This window comes from Mandrillus leucophaeus, unplaced genomic scaffold (assembly GCF_000951045.1).
Source record: "Mandrillus leucophaeus isolate KB7577 unplaced genomic scaffold, Mleu.le_1.0 Scaffold75, whole genome shotgun sequence".
In the NCBI taxonomy this organism is placed as follows: Eukaryota; Metazoa; Chordata; class Mammalia; order Primates; family Cercopithecidae; genus Mandrillus; species Mandrillus leucophaeus.
The window spans coordinates 3,825,147-3,844,329 of NW_012108141.1; positions in this window are offsets into that span (position 1 = coordinate 3,825,147).

Here is a 19,183-nt window from a genome sequence, read left to right on the forward strand (position 1 = left end):
AAAAAAAAAGGGATCAACCTAGAAACAGACAAATGAAAATCAGGAAGGTCCAATTCCCAGAGCTTATTCCTCCAACGCTGCCCACAGGAGATAAACTGAATCTGGGGGAGAGATAGCTTTAGGTCACTGGAGAAGTGTTAATAAGGCCTCTGTGAAACCTGCCTCTACAAAGCTTCCCTTTGCTCTGACTCTGAACTCAACAAGCAACCCTCTGATGCCCATTTAGATATCCTAGATTCCTTAATATTTGAAAGATGCTGTTCAAGATAGTAAACATGACTATTTCTCTCTCTGTAAACTAATCCACTGATATGAGGAATGAATGGTCAATGATAGTACATAGTACGTGGTCTCCTTCACAATTATCAGAAAATAGATATTCTGGTTATTAGGTCAGTCTCTTGTTTAGAAAGGACCTGTCATGAAGAGGCTGATTGCTCTTGGGTGACATTAAATCATTTTTGGACCTACAAAGCTAAGGATCATAGTCTGGACTCTGGTGATGCCAAAGTATTGACACCATGAGAAATCTGATCACAGCTGCTGACTACATTACTGACATCATACTGGTATACCTGCCACCTGCAACAAAAATTATATAAAGCAGGCAAAATTGTCAAAATATTACTGAGTTATTAAAACTCTTATAATAAAATTTAAATCCACAAATATATATACAAATATATGACAACAAAGGAAAACAAGGACAAGAAGTATGCTGGATATTCTCTAATCTTCACCCTTCACCGCCCTGTTTAATGCCCTTGGTGGATGACTTCCACTGATGACATCAGCCATGCTCCCTAGTCCCCAGCTTCTGGTTGGGCACAGTCAGTAAGGGGCAATCCAGAAGATGGGAGGACAGGAGGAGAGAAAGATCAAGACATCCTATCCTGTCACTCTCCCTTTGCTGGGCCATGGTTGGGCTCCACGTATATTCCCCAACTATGGTAGCAAACCCTGTCAGCCATTTCTCTTCCCTAGCTACAAGCTTTCACAGGGTTTTCATAATAGCTCCACCACTTTTCTGCTTTAGGCCCAGAGGAACAACAGCTTGGCTTTCTGCTGTCAATGGTCCCTTTATTACACCCTCTTTAATTACACCTTTGAAAATGCCATCTGTTTCCAACCAGAACCCTGTCTTGTACAAGAAGAGAGGATAACAATAAGGTTACTTTGCCCATATTATTTCAAGTATAAGGAATTCAGATATCACAATTATCAGTTTTAGGGGAGTACATCTAGGAGACAATGAAAGCAACACAAGAGTTGAGCTTCTGAGAGCAAGCCTGTGCCTTGTTTCTTTCCATTCCCAAGAGTCAGCAGAGAGTAAAGTCAATAGCATAGATTCTGGAACCAAGTAGATCAGGTTCAAGTCTTGGCTCTGCCACTGACCTTAGGCATGTTATTTAACCTAGTTTCCATGTCTGTAAAATGGAGATAATAATAGAATTGAAAGAGTTAATACATAATGCACTTTGAATAATGCTGTGGGTATGTTTGCTGTTGTTTTCCCTAGTACCAATACAGTATCTAGTTATAGGTGCTCCACAAATTCTTAGTTATTACTAAATTCTATTGGACATAAGGCACATTAAATAAAGATAATTAATTTCTTTTTTATGCTTATCCCCAGAAACTCCCGAAAATAGTAAATATAGGAATAAAAGAAGCAATTGCTCTTTGGTTAGGACCAGTAGACTTTTGGACTTGCAGAATGCAAGTCACATTGGTATTAGAAGAAAAATTTTTAAAGGAGAAAGTATGTCTTGCCATGAAAAATCTCTGTTTAATAGGAGTCTCTGGAGCATCTTAGCCGATTATGAGTTTTATACTGAAAAAACAGACGTTTCCTTCCTTCCTGATCTATCTCCATAGCCCTACTGTGTCTTTGTTTTAGTTCACAGAAGTTAAAAGGAATTATCATCAGTTGTCATTGTGTTTTTTAAAACTCGTGCAAATAGACTCCAGTCTTCTCCCCCTCTATGCCCTTATCTTCTCAGCTTTCCCCATCTGTGTAGGCTAAGGTAACTCTAATTTCCAGTTTATCTTTCCCAGGGGAATTGAACATAGCACCTTTATAATTCTAATATCAAACAGAAAAAAACCGTAATATTATCTATATGGAACCCCAATTCCATGTGAATCAAATATTTGCTTCAATTTATAACACAGAAATACTATATGAAAATATTGGGGGAGGAGGGGTTTTAAAGCAAGTACAGAATGTCAGTTTATTTTTGGAATGGAAAAATGTACCTGAAATTCTATTAAAAATGGTCATCAAGTTTTAAAGCTTTACTTTTCTTTATTCGAGTACTCAAAATAATGAGAAAGATATAGGGGGTTCTTAAGTGGAAATCATATACAAATAAAAATTACATAGAATTTGGCAGTGTAGGATATTTGTGTTGTATATAATCTCTATACACAAACTCTATAATCAAACTATTTATTCTTTATTCTTTTGTACTCCATGAAGTGAATCCTTCTCCAGGTAAAGTACAGTCATCCAAGTGTGGACAATATCCAGGCTGTAACTCTGCTAACAACCTTTCATGAAAATTGGCAAGATTTATACCCATCTAGTTCAGTATTATCATTGACCTAATTCTTGCAGCCAGTAACAATCATTCTTTAAATGTCGTAATCTTATTTATATATATGTATATATATATATGTGTGTGTGTGTGTGTGTATGTATCCATAGAGCAACTTTTATTCCATTTGCTGTTTGTCTATTAGTGCTATTTACATGGTTTTATCAGTCATTTCCACTGTAGCTGCTGCTTATTATAATAACTTTGATCTTTTTTGGATCTCAGTGCACAGTTGAGTGATTATACTTCTGAGTCATGGTACGCAATCGTTATGATTCCCTGAAAGGAGTGTCTCTTGTTTTATTTTATAGATCATTTTTCTCCTTGAAAACAAAAAATTTGCCCCATTCCAATTTTTTTCCTCATAAGCACACTCTCTATTTTTAAAATATATCTTATAATGAGACATTTGTATAAAAGAACATATGCTGATATTCTGTATGTTTATGTGTTTTAAACTTGCATAAATGGTGTTGGATTATAGGTCTCACTCAGCTACATTCTTTGTTTTTCCCTCCTTTGAGACAGAGTCTTGCTGTGTTGCCCAGACTGGAGTGCAGGGGCATGACCACAGCTCACTGCAGCCTCAACCTCCCAGGCTCAAGTGATCTTCCCACTTCAGCCTCCCGAACAGATGGGACCACAGGTGTGTGCCACCATGCCTGATTAATTTTTTAATTTTTTTGTAGAGATGGGGTCCTACTATGTTGTTGGGGCTAGTCTTGAACTCCTGGGCTCAAGCAGTCCTCCCACCTCAGCCTCCCAAAGTGCTGGGATTATGGGTGTGAGCCACCATACCTGGCCCTTCTGTTCTTTTTTCACTCAATTTGGTTTTTAAGATCTACCTATGTAGCTATATATATATATTATCATTTTTAACTGCTACCTCATATTTTTAGTATACATCCACCCTATTTTACCTCTCCATTCTTCATCCATTCTACAAAATGGAAATGTACGTTGACTCTATTTCGCTGTATCATGGACAATTTTGTAATAAACATTCTATATATATCCCCTTATGTACCTATGCAAGAGTTTCTCTTGGGTATATCCAAGACCAGAATTTAGGATCACTATGCATATTTAATCTCACCAAGAAGTGCCAGAATGTTCTGTACTACTTTATATTCTCACAGGGAGTGAGTACCTGAAAGTTTCTGTTTCTCCACATTCTCATTAACATTTGATGTTATCCTGCTTTCTACTTTTTGCAAATTTAATGAGTATAAAGTGATATCTCATTGTTTAATTTGCATTTCTCTGATCACTAGTGAGGTTGTCTCTTCATTTACTTTTAGGGGACTTCAGAAAAGGAAAAAAACCAAATGATTATTCAAACCCTTTTCCTATTTTCTCTTTGGGTTTCTTGTCTCTGTTTTGTTAATTTTCAGTTCTTATATGTTTAGATATTAACTCCTTGAGAGTTTTGGATATTACAAATATCTTCACCCAGTCAGTTGTCTATTAACTTTGTGATATCCTTCATGGAACAGTTGATAAGTTCAATTCTATCAACATTTACCCTACAGTTTGTTTTTGAGCTCTTGTTTTAAAAGACTTATATTCCAAAAAATGCAAAAATATTATCCTATGCTTTCAACTATTAGCTCTGTACCAGGACTCAGCTACCTTTATTATTCTATCTCAATTTCTCAGCTTCATTGACTTCCCTTCTACTTCTGTGGCTTTTCAGGGGATAGATTTAAGTAAGGAGGCAACTCTTCCAGTTATTTTGCTATCTTTATTGAAATGGAAAGGGGAAATCTTTTGTAAGTTTAAATGCAGAATAAAAGCTATTTTATAGATTGGAATCTAGTAAAATTTTGTCTGCATTCCTTGAGAATGAGCTGGTTATCAGACACAAGTTCAGCCACAAAGAATCCTGTTAATACTATTTGCAAAAATAAAGCTACCTTCAGGGACATTCAGTATAATTAGGAATGCTGCCATTAATAGATATAGCAAACCCATTATTAAAAATGCCCTACTATAAAGTCTCGTAAGAAAACCTTTGAGAATAAACATGAGAAGAGGCTCCCCCTATAACCCTCCGTGAAGAGCAAGAGAAACAAGGGAACTGGAGCTCCTGGGTTACACAGTTTTCCCACATGGTGTAGTGTAGGTAGCAGGTGGGAGCTGAATTCTTGTTAGTCATTAGCTGGAAGGTGGGTCAAAAAAGAGTGAGAGTGAAGAAGAAATTGAACAGACCCCACCAGCAAGATGGTGAGCAAAACATGGATATAAAATAGAGCAGGAGAGAGATTTTAGTGGCTGTGCAGATGTAGACTTTCAGAGAATGGAAAGAATATTTAGAGAGGCAAACTAAGAAGGCGTGTATTTGGTATGCTGCTTTAAATCCCACATTCAAGGCCTATATTATTCTTCAAGACACCTGGAGTCCTATTTGTGTTTTCATTTCCTATGACTCTGTGCAGAGGCTAGGCCACCGGGCCTTGGCTTTTATTCAGAACATGGGTAAATAAATCCTCTGTCCAGGTGCAAATGAGTTTTATTCTCTCTGCTTTTCTTACTCATTGAGTCCTGAGTATCTCATGTGTATCCTTTAACATAGCATTTGTCAAAGTGGGGTTAGCAATTGTAAGGGTGTTCTATAGTCAAATAAGTTTGGGATATGCAGGATTGTACAGTTTTAACATGAGTTCTTTGCAGGATTTCTCGGAGCCTTTAATATGCAAATATGTGCTATGATTCCTCAAGAGACAGACATGGTATTGTCACCAGTGTCAAATCTGAATGGGCTGCAACAACTGGATTCTTGCCTCCTTGAAGGAAAGAATTTGGCCGAGGGGCAGAAGTTGGTTTAAGGCAGAGGGAGAGACTGAGGCAAGTTTTAGAGCAGGAGTCAATGTTTATTAAGTTTTAGAACAGGAATGAAAGGAAATAAAGTACACTTGGAAGAAGACCAAGTGGGCAACTTGAGAGATCCATGTGCCCTGTTCAGCCCTTGACTTGGGTTTTTTTTATACATTGGCATGGTTTCCAGGTTTCCGTTTCTTCTCCCTTGATTTTTCCCTTGGGGAGGGTTGTGTTCATGTGCAGTGGCCTGCCAGCGCTTGGGAGGGGCCGCATGCACAGTGTGTTTACTGAAGCTGTGCACCTGCTCACTTGAGGCATTCTTCCCTTACCAGCGGGGCATTCCTAGAGGAAAGTCATATACTGGTTAAACTCGCCATTTTGCCTCTTAGTGCGCATGCTTGAACCTGCTCGCGCAACTCCTGAGAACTGATTATGAAGCTGCTGATCACCAGCTTCAGGTGTTTTCTATCTGTTGGAAGACTGCCTTTCCCTAGAGCCGGCTGCAACCAATTATTATTTTAGAGAGACTGTTAACCGCCTGACCATCACCTGACGATGGCCTGACATTCCTGATGGGGGCCCTCTTCTGCTCTGCTCTTGTCTGCCTAGCTACCTACTCTGACAGTATGCTACACTTCTCAAATTTGACCACAAAATTCTTTTACTTGGGGCATCTCAGGATACTAATGTTCCATGGAGCAAATTCTAGGAAATATCCTGATGGATTGCCTAGCTTTGTTTGAGTTAGAATGGGGACTTAACAAATATGGTCAAGGACAATATTTTTTGCAGTTTTTCTGAAACAGCATCTTGCAACACACATTCTTTATACTATAACAGCAGTTGCTTTAACCATGATTGTGTTATCTGTGTCATTTCTGTCAATATGCATGAGTAAATCCAACTAAGTAGTTTATTCTAAAGCCTCTTGTATTGTTTGTTCTCCCTTTGTGACACTTCATGTGATTAGTCTTGTTTTCCTAAGAGCATGTATCCTCCATAGGGTAAGAATCATGTCTATACCTTTCCTGAATAATGCCACAACACATGGTACAGATCCAATAAGTGCCACTTGATTGGAAACACACAGCAGAAGCAGACTTTTATAAACTTTCCTTTGTATTTGATAACATGACATCTAAGTATTTTTATGCTTTAATTATCACCCTTTATTCCTTTTTTCTCTTTCCTTTTTTAGCACTAATTATTCCCTAAAAGGAAAATGGAGCAAATAAATCCAAGCAAAGCAGCCCTGAAAACTCACTTTTATTTATTCCAATTTTAAGGATATATCATTGACTAATGACTAAAAGCTATGTCAACTGGTCTTTTGCTTGATTTTCACCCAGTTTATTCATTAGTTGACCAACATTTTGACTCTACTCTTTCATGGCTGTGTTTTTCTTAAATGCAAAACGCAGTATTTTTTTGGAACTTTTCTTTGCTTTTCAAGTCAGGAAAAATTTCCCTACCATGTCATTCCAAGAGCACTTGGCAGGTAAACTCTGTTATATCCTTATGTATGAAGGTCCTTAGCTTAGTATAATGGTATTTTGCCAAGTAAACAATTTACAGTCTATTATTTCTACTGGAAAGCCCCTTTTCAAATTGAAGAATTTCACAATTTAAAAAAAAGGCCACTGGTCAGAGAACCCCCAAGTTGTTCTTAGCACTGGTATTTGGGGTTTACAACTTAATGGGGTGGCATTCATATGGTCAGGTTGATACCAACACATCAAATTTACAATAGAAACTTTAGGGCAAAGTAGTTCTGTCAACAGTGCCATTGTTCTCCCTTCCCTTGTCTGCCTGCTCCCTCCCCATCTCCTTCATCTTTAAAATTATTGGCCCCTCTGCATGGACCTCTCCAGACTCCACCCTTGCTATCCTCTGGGCTTTATCCACACCCCTGAACTTTTCTTTTATCATTGCTTCTTCTTATCAACACAGCTTGCTGGCTTCTTTCAAGATTTCTTTCCAAACTCCATTAACTGCCACATACTTCTTCTTTCTTCTCAAATGTCTCCATTAGTGGATTTCCCTTCTCGCACTGCAACCTAAAACCAAGCCAAGAGATGTGGTTGGCATACTTTTCACTGAAGCTTCCAGACCTTAGCTCCAATACATCTTATCAAGAATTCCATTTTCTCTGCCCATACAGGATTCTCTCAACATTCCTACAGTTGCCATCCATTAGCCTCCAGGGCTGTTCCTCTCCCTCCTAAGTGTCAAGCTCACTGTTTTCATTTCTAACACATTCCCTTCCATCCTGTTGATAGAGCACAATATCAAAGCTGGCCATCCATCTAACATCCTGGCTTCCCAGCTTAAGACCTTCCCTCTTCTCTGACTTTCTAATGCACTTCCCCTGGATGTCTTCCCGCCACACACACACACACACAAACATACACATACATACTCTGTCTCACACAGTCATGCCGTACAAGATCTTAGACTTATTCAACACTCAGTATAAAGCAGTATGTTTGTGTTTTTGATTTGCCTTACCCTCAATGATATTTATGTTGAGCATATTGAATGCTTATCCTATATTGAGTGTTGACTAGGTCTAAGATCTTGTAATGATCAAACAAACTGGAGTGAGTAGGAGTGACACTATAAACTGGCTTAATGTTTAATTTCATACAACTGCCTTTGATACCATTGAACTTGTTCAGTCTTCCCCATCCATGAATGAAATTTCAGGCAGTTCTCATGGTTTTTCTAATTACTCTCAGGTGTTAATAAGTATTTAACTTTGATTTTGTAAACAGTTCACTTACATTGAATCAAAACTTTACTATCTCAGTCCATTCAAGCATTCCCTCCCCCCACAGTTTGGGCTACTTCTCTCTACCTCCTCCTCCTGCTCCTGGCTAATTAGTCACTCATTCTGGCCCCCAGAGAAGGTGAAGGGGGTTGAAAGGAGAAGATTAACTGAAAAGTAGAAGTCTCATAACACTAGTGCCAGTGAAATCTCTTTGTTGGGTGCCCAAATTCTGGCTTTTCTTCTCTTTAGTGCTTCTGTGGGTTTGTAGGGGTTCTGTCAACATTCCTTTTGTGACGTCTCCTTCTGATGGCTATGAATGACACAGCTCTCAGTCCCTGGCATCTGGTGGTCTCTGTCTGACCTTCTAACCCTTCCCAGCAGACCTGTTTTGCAAAGTCCCTTTAAGACAACAAAGAACAGCTACTATAAGTCAATAATAAAAAGATAACCCAATTTAAAAACAAAGGGATTTGAATAAATTTCTCCAAAGAATATATACAAATGGCCAATAAGCACATGAAAGGATGTTCAACATAAATATCATTGGGGTAATGCAAATCAAAAACACAGACACCACTTTATATCCACTAGGATGGCTATCATTAAAAAAAGGCAGTAACAAGTGTTGTCAAAGATATGGAGAACTTAGAACTTAGCTGCAATCCATTGTTGGTGGAAGTGTGTAATAGTATGGCAGCTTTGGAAACCATCTGGCAGTTCCTCAAAAGGATAGAGTTAGATATGACTATGTTTCATTCATCCCCAGCAATTTCACTCCCAGGTATATGCCCAAGAGAAATGAAACAGATGTTCAAACAAAAATTTGTGACACATATGTTCATAGCAGCATTATTGATAATAGCCAGAAAGTAGAAACAACCCAAATGTCCCCCAGCTGGGTAAACAAAATGTGGTATAGGCAAGCAATGGTATATCCAATACAATGGAATGTTATTCAGCTACAAAAAGTAGAGACACTGATTTGTAACATGCACAAACTTTGGAAACATTATGCTGTGTGAAAGAAGCCAGACCAAAAAAGGCAATATATTTTCTAATTCCATTTATATGAAATGCTCAGAATAGGCAAATCTGTTGAGATAGAAAGTAGATTAGTGGTTACATAGGGTTGAGGAGTAAAAGAAGCAGGAAATGACTAATGGATACAGGGTCCCTTTGGAGGAGATGGAAAGCTCTACAATTAGATAATGGTGATAGTCACACAACTCTGAGTCTACTAAAATCCACTGAGGTATACATTTCAAAGGGTGAATATCATGGCACATAAGTTATATCCCAATAAGTCTGTGAAGAATGAGGAGAGGAAGGAAGGCAAGGAGGAAAAGAACAGTTACTACATCAGGTCCATGTCACTGCTACTAGTGGCCCTCTTTTCCTACTCTAACCAGCCACCACTAATGAGGCTTTATTTTTTTCAGGAACCAGTTCTTGTGTTATCCAAATTTCAGTAAAGCATGCAATATAAACTCAAAGTGATTCTTTTCAAGTCTTCCTCACTTGACTTCAGTTTGGGGATGGAGAATACATCTCCCCACATTCCCCCATGGAGATGTACCACACTAATTCTACAAAGGAATCCTTACTGTGTCTGAGAAATCATTTATTCTTAGCCTCCTCTTAAAAAGCTGATGAATTAGTGGAAGAACTGGATTGGAACCACCCTCTTTACAAATCCTTCATAGATGGTGTAAAGCTTGGCTAACCCAGGGCTCAGTAAACTTTTTGTATAAAAAAGCAGATGGTAAAGATTTTAGTCTTTGTAGTCTATATAGTATCTGCTGCAACTACTCAATTCTGCCATTGTAGTATGAAAGCAATCAGAAAAACAAATGAATAAGCTCAGCTGTAATCCAATAAAAGTTTAATTACTAAAATATGATAACTGAATTGGGTCCACGGGCCTCTTTAGTTTGCTCTAGAGTCACGTGGAGGAGTTTAGGCAGTGAAGGGGAGGGCACTTGACACTTTTTATTTTAACTGGAAGAGCCCCTTTTAACATTCTATTAGAGTATCAGGTAATGAAAATCCTCTTTCCAATCAAAGTCTCCCGTCCAGCATTCCCAAAGTTCTCAACAACCCTGAGCTGCTCCTTACTCTCATTATACCCTCCTGTTCACCTGATTAAGTAACTGCTTTAATTTCAGTCATTTCCTCACACCTTGGACCACAGCTCAGCTTGGCCATGCCTTTTTCCTAGATTCACTTACCTCCTGACCCTCTCCAGGCTTCCCAACAATCAGAAAATCTAGGTATGTGGGACTTTTTCTGCTCCTGGACTGCCAGGAGGTACCATGGCAATCTCACAACCATAGTAAGTTGTTTGACCACACAGTTAACCCTCAGCAGGCTTTACTCATCCAGCATTGACTTCTTAGCCAACTTTGGCCAATTGAAAGCTTTTCATATCCAATCAAACCTCTAATTATTTTTCTGTAACTCTCAACCGGTACTCTTAACCTCTGTTTTGCAGAGATGGTAGAGACCACTTGTACAAACTCTCCAACTTAAAAGTGCTCTACATCTTAATCTATACTTGTACCATCATTACAGTAGCCACCAGCTACACGTGGCTATTAAGAACTTACAAAATGTCTAGTGTTAACTGAGGAACTAAATTTTTACAATTTTACTTAATTTTAGTTCATTTAAATGTAAAAACTTAAGCAGAATAAAACACTTTCTGCTAAACACAACTTTTTTGTTTTTATTCAACTGCTTCAGCTTAATCATTAAAAATTTAGTATCCAAATTAAGATATGCTTTAGATATAAAATATGCACTGAATTTCAAAGACTTAGAGAAAAATAAAATATTTCATTAGTATTTTTATATTGATTACCTGTCAAAATAATATTTTCAATATATTAACTTATACATATTAAAATTAGTTTCACCTGTTTCCTCTTTTTCATGTGGCTACTAGAAAATTTAAAATTAAGTATATGGCTCACATCATATTTCTGTTGGATAGTACTGGTCTATACTCTCCTCAATTCTTCCTGTATCAGAATAAGGAACCACATTTTTTTTTTCTTCTGTGCCATCTCATACAGAATTTATGAATCCCAAGTTCATTTATCCTTTAGAATGCCAGATAACATTTCTTTCTTTCCCCAATTATCCCAAACCATTCTCTTTCTAGTTCATTTTTATTAACCAAATATCAGGGAAGAACAAAGGATGTATGGTAGCAAGTCCTCCTAAGACTTCCAGGAGGCATGAAGAAAATGACTCAAAGTCAGTTTAGGTATCTCAAATCTAAGGGGTGAAACCTCAAAAGGAATTTCTTCCTTACCCAGGCAATTAGAGACCAAGAATAGAATAGCCCATTCCCAGAGAAAAAATAGAGGAGACTCAATAGATTTGCATTAGCACCACTGATAGTTATATAAGTAATATAAGGAGTTTGATCTGAAATTTAATACAGACTAGGTTCCTAAAAACAGACTAAGAAAGTCTGCTAAGTTGGAATTTTGGAAATGAGGCTATATGAAATTTCAGTGAAGACAAACAACCATTCATGTTTTGGAGAGGAGGGGATTTTGCTTTTAGTTGTTGTTAATACTATTTTTTTGATTCTGCATAATTGCTAACAATAAAAAGGAAAGGAGGAATTATAAGTATGTCTCCTCCTTTAAAGAGTTAGGGTGAAAGGAAATTATGTTTCTCTCTTCCTGAGCCTCACTGGGAGCTAAAGCCAGCTTCCAAGTGGAAGTAGAGGCCAACAGTTCAAATCCCCGGAACTTCCAGGAAAAACAAAAACAAAAAAACGCCAACCATTTCAGAGGCCCAGCTTGCTAACTGCAAGTTCTTTATTCCTTGACAAAGAAAGAATAGGCATGAGGAATCCATATTTTATGATCATTGTCTCCATGTTTTTTCAAAGCAAGCACCAGCAACTTATTTCACCTCTGAGTTTCATCTTTGAGTTTCATCTTTGAATATACTTGAGTGGGGAAAAGTTCTTGTTTGGATCTATGGTTTCAACCTATAGTTACTGATAAACTTTTGGTATGGAGAAAGCTTGTTGGTAGCCTGTGTTTCAAATTTGAGATCTCTCTGTGTAGACCTTTTTTGGTATTTCTGAGTAGAGATGAGGGAGAAAGAAAGAGTTTGTGTGTGAACACTTGTGTATGTGTGCATACCTCTGTATGACTGGTGCAGAAAGTAATGTCGGAATAAAATTAAAATGAAACTGGAATTTCAGAGTAATTTGAGTTCCTCTCCAAAATGGGTGAATCTGACTTTCTTCCAGTATGGAAAAGGAGGAAAAGGGTAACTTTACAGTGGAAAAATCTGATAAGAACTATTTGAGGCAGGTAGTCAAGGTCAATATCAATAGTGGTAACTCATGTTCAGTTATGTACCCATGATGTGATGTGATGAAAACTGCCCTTTTCTTGTGTGATCTTCCTTCCCAAAACCCATAATCCCAGGATAATGATGAGAAAACCCCCAAATGAGGCACATTCTAAACATGCCTAATTTTATTCCTCAAAACCGTAAAGATCAAAAACAAAGCTTAATAAATTGTCCCAGCCAAAAGGAGCCTAAGCAGATATGACAACTACATATAATGTGGTGTCATGAATGGGATCCTAGACCAGAAAAAAAGGCTTAGGGTTTTTTTTGTTTTTTGTTTTTTGGTTTTTTTTAAGGAAAGCTGAATACATTATGGATTTCAGCTAATAATAATGTGTCAATTTTGGTTTATTAATTATAATGAATATATCATGCTAATATAAGATGTTTATAATAGGGAAACTGGTTATGGGGTATATGGGAACTCTCTGTACTAACATTTTCCTAAAATAAAAGTTTACAAAAAATAAGAATATTGCCTGCTGCTCTAGTGCAGGCTCTTAATATTTTATTAGATAAAATGAGGATAAAGGACTTGTTATTAACCTTGTAATAATATCCTTGAGTCCATGCCATGGAAGTACCTTATAAGTAAGATCATTTTAGGATAAGTTTCTCTTAGTGCATTACATTTCTCTTAGTAAGTAAAGGCCCCAGATAGTATCCCTTTCCCCAGGGTTTCACAATTAAGTGTGAAACCCTGGGACACACTGAACTGTAACAGATAATAGCTTCATCCTGGTCCACTGTATTGCCTGCCCACTGTGGCATTGGCTGAACTCACTGTTATTTAATGCTGCTAACACTTGGATTTTCCTGGAAAAAAAGTCTTTCTCAACATAATGAAAATACCACAAAACTTCAAACCCTGAGTAGCAATAGTCAACTCAATAACCCAATCTGTTCCCAGTTGCAAAGTGAACCCATTTGAAGAGAAACTTCTAGACATATAAAGTGCCGCTTAATATGCTAACCACATTTTTATGTTCATTTTTTTCCCTTCAATGTAGGTAATAAAGTTATAAGTTGATTAATACTGGTTTCCAGTTTGAAAGTAAAATCTCTAACTTGCTTCCATTACTACTTTGATTTGAAAGCTAGCTGTTTCAAAAGATGTTGCAAATTGAATAATACGTTAATATGCTTTCACAGATGATTGCCTTCAGGGAGAGCTTAATTATCATTAGGAGTGTGTGCCATGTTTTAGTTAGAACACAAAAATGTGGTAACAAGAAAAACAGATCATTCATGCTACCCATTTAATAAATATGGAACTAACATTTGTCATGTTCCAGGCCTTATGCTGAACACTGGGAATATAGTAGGCGACAAAATAGATACAGGGTCTGTCCTCTTGGTACAGGATTACATTAATTGAGTGAATTTATGTCAGATTATGTAACCGACTTGACTGAGCAGTCTCAACAACTTGGGAATAAACATAGAACTGTTTTATTTTTCCAGTAAATGTTTTCAACTCTGCTCTGTTAATCCTCCATCTCATTGGATAGCAGGATCCCTAATGTGATCTCAGTCCTAGTCTATAACTTGCTGTCCCTTTCAGTTATTAAAACATAATGTCTGTGCTTATTAAGACTCAGGTCTGTTTATTTTAAAACTTGAATCACTTACTTGATCAAGGTTCCCCTTTCCTACAGACGGAGTGTGGTTGGCTCTTTAACACCACACCCTCCTTTCCTGCAGTTTTCCTCCTTCTAATTCCAACTCAGAAGGGTGAGAGAAAAGGTTGTCTGGTTATGGGACAGTCCAGGCAATGCTGCTGTTCCCTTTCTCATGGTAATCGCCACTGATGAAGCCGTGATAGACACAGTAATAGACATGGTGTGGGGAGCCAGTGCCCTAACTGACTCATTAATGAGGTATTTATCCCAAGTAGCTTCCCTAGGATTTGGCAGTCTCTTGAGAGACTCAGCTACATATTCCAACTTGGTTCCTTGTACCATATTCCTCTGATATGCATACCCTTTTCCCCTACACTGGAACAGCAAACCTATGACCCCAAATCTCAACTATGCTCTGTGGTTCCAATTCTGGAGTGTATGTATGAGCATAGGCTAGATCCATCTTTTGTACCTATTTGGAAACACACATTTCCTACCTGGCCTGGCATTGCCACACACTGTCTCAGACCTCTTTCCTGATCTTTCCCCTTCTCAGGTAAAAGCGAATCATCAAGCCCGGTGGCAGCAGGTATATCCCACTAGGAAAGGAGATACTAGTCTCTAGACACATTCTTATTTACCAGTACTTATCTTGCTCACCATGCCCCACTTTTTGGGCTTACCCCTTCTCTATAAAGAAATGAGAGGAGAGAACGTGATGCTGCCCTCAATGGCCACATGGTATATTAGACAATTATGCAGTGGCCCATTCCCCAGCCTGTGAGATGCCTGAAACTAGCAGGCCTCCATATAGGAAACCTGAGAAATTACAGGTGAAATGCATGTGGGAAATAGACCTGGAGCAATTCAGATGCCTAGTGTCTGTTTTGTAGGACCCATTAAATTTGAACATAGGCCTACTCTATGACTCAGCAATTCTTTTTTCTAACTGTAAATTGACAATTTATAATTGTATAAATGTATGTAATTTGTATAATATAACCAATGGGACACAAAATGATGCTATGATTTATGAAAACAACATAGAATAATTAATATAGTTAAATATTTATCACCTCAAATTCTTAATATTTTTTGTGGTGAGAACATTTCAAATTTACTCTTAGCAATTTCAAAATGTAAAATATATTCATCATGCTGTGCAATAGATCTCAGAAAAGTAATTCCTCTTGTCTGAGATATTGTACCCTTTGACCAACATCTCCCCATTCTCCCCATGCCCCAGCCTTTGTACCACACAAGTATATTATCATATTCTACTCTCTGCTTCTATCAGTTCAATTATTTTAGATTCTACCTACAAGTGAGATCATGCAGTATGTATATGTCTTTCTGTGCCTGGATTATTTCACTTAGCAAAATGGCCTCCAATTACATTCATGTTGTCACAAATGGTAGCATTATTTTTCTTTTTTAAGACTGAATCATATTCCACTGTGTGTACAGAAGACAGTTTCTTTTTTATTTTTTTCTGAGATAAAGTCTCACTCTGTTGCCCAGACTGGAGAGCAGTGGCATGATTATAGCTCACTGCAGCGTCGAACTGCTGGGTTCAAGCAATTCTCTCGCCTTGGCCTCCTGAGTAGCTGGGACTTCAGATACATGCCATGATGCTGAGCTAATTTTTTGTATTTTATATTTTATGTAGACTGGGTCTCGCTTTGTTGCCCAGTCTGGTCTCAAACACCTGGCTTCAAGTGATTCCCCCACCTTGGCCTCCCAAAATGCTGATTACAGGAATGAGCTGCCTTGCCCAGCCTACCATGTTTTCTTTATTCATTCATCTGTTGGTAGACGTTTAGGTTGATTCCAAACTTGGCTATTGTTAATAGTACTATAATGAATATGAGAGTACAGATGTCTCTTTGGCAAACTGATTTCAAACTTTTGAAGCAAATACCCAGAAATGGGATTGCTGGATTATATGGTAATTTTGTTTTTAAATTTTTTAGGAACCTCCATACTTTTTTCCAAAATGGCTGTACTAATTTACATTCCCAAGAACAGGGTACAAGGGTTCCCTTTCTCCAAGTCCTTGACAACACTTATCTTTCATGTTTTTGATGATAGCCATTCTAGCAGAAGTGAGATCATCTTATTGTGGTTTTAATTTCTATTTCTCTAATAATTAATAATGTAGAGCACTTTTTCATAAAAGTCATTCCCAGATATACTCAGGCTATTGGTTCCAGGACCTCCTTTAATACCAAAATGTGAGCATACTCAAGTCCCACAGTCGGCCCTGTGGAACCCACAAAATTCACATATAAATAGAACTGCATAGTTCAAACCAGTATTGTTCAAGGGTCAACTGTATCCTGTTGGCTATTTGTATGTCTTCTTTTGAGAAATGTATGACCCAATAATTCCACTTCTAGGCATATACTCAACAAAAATGAGTACATATGCACCCACAAATGGTACAACAGTATTAACAACAGCATTTTTTCATAATAGTCCAGAACTGGAAATAAATAGTAGAAATGTAGTAGAATGGCTACATAAACTGTGGCATTGACACAAAGGAATACTTTGTAGCAAAGAAAAGAAACAAACTCCACCATATGCAACATGGGTGAATTTCACAAACATAATATTAAGGGAAAGGAGCCAGAAGCAAGAAAAATACATAATGTATGATTCCATTTATATGAAGTTCAAAAGTAGGCAGCACTACACGATGGTGCCTGGTGCCAGGATAACAATTCCCCTTGGGGAGGAGGTGCATATAACCGTGGGTGCTATCAATGTTCTATTTTTTGATCCAAGGTTGTTCATTGAGCTCTATACTTATAATTTATGCAGTTTTATGAGAAGTTGGTGAATCACACTTCAATAGGGTGTTTACTAAGAAAAAAGACAATGTACTTTCTTTAATAAAAAAAAAGTTAGTAGTTATTATATATATAAATACTACACCCAAAGAAGCCAATTTAAGATGTGCAGCTTCAGAAGTCAGGGCTAACATATCCCCCAGTGAAACATGACTTATCCCCCAGTGAAACATGACTTTTCATTTAGAGCAAACTTCTAAATTACTTCACTTACTTTCAATTCCAAGTGCTCTTTGCATGTACAAAAATGTAGTGAGAACTGTCGACGTGTTGGCTCCATTAGCAGAAGAACTTTTCAAAGTGTTAAATGATGCCAGTTTTATATCTAAGTCTTCAGATGCTTCAAAGAGAAAGTCAGTTAGGTTAAGTCCAATAATAGCTCATTGTTTTCATCTGCTGCAGCAAATCGAGGTTGGAAGTTCACTTTGACAAAAGTGAAATAGTTCTCATTATTGTGAATCCTATTGTAACTTCAGTTTAAAATGTCAATATTAAAGATAAATTGACTTGGTTTTTATAGCTATAATATTTTGAACTAATGTATGTAAGTATATGATACTTTATTGCAAAGAGTTTTAAAATAGAACTATATGATAGTTCTATTACAGACCAATGTAACAATGCCAATATGTTACAGTTAATACATTCAAAAAATTATATATAATTTTTATTATTTCAACCTTCCTCTTTCAAAGGTGTCCCAGTTAAGTTAAATGTTAAATATAAGTTAAGTTATATGGTCTCCCTATCCATGACAAATAGCTGAATCACCCTTCCTTTCTCTAGCAAGCCATCCCGACACGCCTCCCTTCCCTACTCTAGACAGAATGAATCACTCAAAGCCGTATGATGTGGTAAATCGGCCTGAGGTAAGGGTGATGGAAAGAACATTCAAACTTCCACAGCTTTGCTTATGCTTTTTTCAATTTGAAATGTACACAGCCTATGTGGGGAACTAGTCCATCAGTTGTGCAGGTTAATGAAGGGTAAAAGAGTAGGAAGGATGTGAGGTTGGAGAGCAAAATCTTTCAAAATCTGGCCCCAACCAAAAAGTTGGAAGTTTATCCTCTAGTCAATGGAAAATGTCTAAAAAGTTTCCACCACAGGGAGTGACAAGATCCCATTTATGCCTTTAGGAAGATTGCTCTGACACCTGCAAGGGAGAGATTGGCAAGGACAAAGACTAGAAGCAAGATCAGCTGGTTTAGCTCAGCAGGTGTCATCTGTGTTCCTGCAAAAAGTTAAATTCTTAAGGAAAGAGTAAAAGGGAGAAGAAGAGATTTTTTCGAGGTAGAATTAAGAGGATTTGGTGACAGATAGTTAATGGGATTAATCAAAAAGCAAATGTAAATCACTTAGCTTAGGTGATGTAAATCACCAGCCCATAGTAGACATCCAATAAATATTCATTTCCCTGCCTCTTAAAAGTGCATATACTTTACAATGAGTGTGTTTTTCTGTTCTTTGGTTGCTGGAATAACTATGGTCCATATTCTTTTTTTAACTAAATAATATATTTTCATCTGGGGAACAAAAAAACTTAAATGCAATGAAAATTGGAACAACCACTTTGGAGAATTTTTGGTAATATTTGGCAAAAAGTGGCAGTTTGAGTAAAGTCAACGATACTCATACTTCAAGACCCTGCAAGTCCACTTGTGGCTATAACCCATACTGAAACTCTTACACGTATGAGAGTCTTATGCATAAGGATGCTCATTGCAGCATAATTCATAATTACAGAAAACTGGAACCAATGAAAACATCTATGAAAATGAAAATGAATAAATGAGCTGCAGAATATTCATATGTCATAGTATACCACATTTACCAGCATGGATAAATCTCAACATATTAAGCAACACACACACGCACAAAAAAAAGCTGCAGAGGGATATAGTATGATACCATTTAAATTAAGTTTAAAAACCTGTTAAAATACTATCTAATAAGGGAAAAGTGTATACAAGAGGGGTACATAGGAGGTCTTAATTGTATGTGACATTTAATTTCTATTTTTCCTTATTGAAACATTTTTATTGTATTCTCTTGTTGGAAGGGGAAGATAGGAACAGGTAAGACGAATAGGATATGACATTGACATTTAATTTCTTTGAAGAAAAGTATGGAGTA